At 37.7% G+C, this 2451-nt stretch overlaps 1 protein-coding gene across 13 annotated transcripts in view; it reads left to right on the forward strand.

Annotated features, from left to right (window-relative positions):
* Positions 1-2244: 2244 nt before the first annotated feature.
* The window catches only part of ttn.2 (titin, tandem duplicate 2), a 203742-nt gene continuing 203535 nt past the window's right edge, over positions 2245-2451 (forward strand). For all 13 annotated transcript variants that reach the window (XM_068736078.1, XM_068736131.1, XM_068736139.1 and 10 more), the window contains exon 1: positions 2245-2428. The gene's annotated coding sequence lies outside the window, so the exon portion shown is untranslated. The remainder of the gene's footprint in view (positions 2429-2451) is intronic.

Below are 2451 nucleotides of genomic sequence, written 5' to 3' on the forward strand. Positions count from 1 at the left end.
ATATATAGATATGTGTATATATATATATACATACATACATACACACATACACAGTCACTCTACAGCTAACTGATGTGCTGATACAGATGAGCAGTAAGAAAAAGGTCGGCTCAGTCTTGCTTGACTTCAGTGATATAACGGACCATAATGTTATGGATTCAGCAGTACGGCTCTCTCTTGGATGGTCAGTTATGTTTCAGAGTCTTTTATAATAGTAATATTATATATATTATATTATTGTAACGGTGGCTTATCAGACTACAGATACATCAGCTGTGGGGTTCCACAAGGAAGCTGCTTAGGCCCCTATTTTCACAAATGATCTGCCTCTAGCAATGAAGAAGGCCAGCATGGTGATGTATGCAGATGACACAACACTGTATCATAGCACTGCTTCAAATAAACATGAACTAGTAACCATCCTGAACCAGGATCTAGAGACAGTCTGATTGGGTGAAAGTGAACATTTCTAAACTAAAGTATTGTTTGTCTTAATGGTGACACACAGCTTCACCTGTAGAAGAAGACCAAACTACTGGTGTAGTGCTGGATGAACAGTTGGTCTGAATGTGAAGGGGCAGAGCTATGACTAGCAAGTGCTTCACTTATTGAACTCTATTGTTCATCAGGTGTTACAGTCTTTGGTCTTTGTTCATCTGCTATACTGTCACATGGTCAGCAGCAACTAACAAGGACTTAAATAAACTACAACTGTAGTTCAACACAGAGCTGTCAGATTAGCACTAATAGAGCATATATGCACTCTCACCTGTCATGGTTCTCAGTTAGTTAAACTCCACTACAGCCTTCTGATGTTTTAAAGAAACGTATTTAATCAGACACCTGAACATTTCTTCAGCCAAGAACAAAACACATGCAACAGACGCAACCATCACACAAGGAGTGCAGCTTAGATCGCTTGATACGTCAAGAACAAACCTCCTCAAAGACAGTGATCTACCGTTTAATCACAGCTCTAAACTCTCCTCCTCATAGAACTCACACAGGGAACAATCTGTAACAATCTGTCATTTAGAAAATAGCTAAAGGCTCTCCTCAGCCCACTGACCATGTGACTACAGCTCCATTGCCCTTGTAGTCTCCAGATCCTTCTTTGTATAAATTATGGATGCACTGTGTTTATGTTTGGCTATGATAATATACATCCTAGTCTCTGACTGTTCTGTTGTTATTCTGACTTTTCTGTTGTTATACTGACTGTTTTATTGTTATACTGACTGTTCTGTTATTCTGACTGTTCTGTTTTATGTTCTGTATGTTTTATGTTTTGTCATTTCTGTAGACTCCAGGAGGATTAGCGGCCGCAAAGGCATCAGCTAATGGGGATCCAGTTAATAAACAAACGATAAATGTATGCTAGTTAATACTAACAAGCTAACGTTAGCTAGTTAATACTAACAAGCTAACGTTAGCCGACAGACAACAGTTCACACAAAGCAGGTAAGAAAAGTTATTACTAAAAATATATTGAAGTATTTTATGTGACGTTCAACTATCATCTTTATGTAGTTTAAGTATCAGTATGTACTAATACCACACTGTAAAAATACTTTGTTACAGTAGAAGTACTAATACTATGCTATATAAATACTGTGTTACAGTAGAAGTACTAATACTACGCTATATAAATACTGTGTTACATTTGAAGTACTAATACTACACTATATAAATACTGTGTTACAGTAGAAGTACTAATACTACACGATATAAATAATGTGTTACAGTAGAAGTAGTAATACTACACTATATAAATACTGTGTTACAGTAGAAGTACTAATACTACACTATATAAATACTGTGTTACAGTAGAAGTACTAATACTACACGATATAAATAATGTGTTACAGTAGAAGTAGTAATACTACACTATATAAATACTGTGTTACAGTAGAAGTACTAATACTACACGATATAAATAATGTGTTACAGTAGAAGTAGTAATACTACACTATATAAATAATGTCTTACAGTAGAAGTACTAATACTACACTATATAAATACTGTGTTACAGTAGAAGTAGTAATACTACACTATATAAATACTGTGTTACAGTAGAAGTACTGACTCTCATTTCTCTGTTAAAGGTGTGAGTTGCATAAAATGGCTCCCCCGGCCTCCCATGATGCCTTGCGGCCGACCAATGGCAGCCCTGTCCCGTGTGACGTCACGGCGGTATAAAGCCCCCCCGCCCGGCTGCAGCCTCTGTCTCAGCGTTCCCGGCCTGGACGCCTCGGCTGGTGGAACTGCTGTCAGGAGAAAAAACAAAACTACAGCATCCACTGTAGTTTTGTTTTTTTGGAGGATTGGGTCTCTGGAGGTTCAGGTTCTGGATTTTGAGGACTAAACTTTGTGGATAAAGAGACTTTTGTGTGAGAGAAGAAGAGCGACGGCATCCTTGTGCAGACAAGTAAGTGTTTAAAGTAGACAGAC

This window comes from Cebidichthys violaceus, unplaced genomic scaffold (genome assembly GCF_023349555.1).
Source record: "Cebidichthys violaceus isolate CVI_PGR_0920_01 unplaced genomic scaffold, fCebVio1.0.p SCAF_11, whole genome shotgun sequence".
Taxonomy (NCBI): Eukaryota; Metazoa; Chordata; class Actinopteri; order Perciformes; family Stichaeidae; genus Cebidichthys; species Cebidichthys violaceus.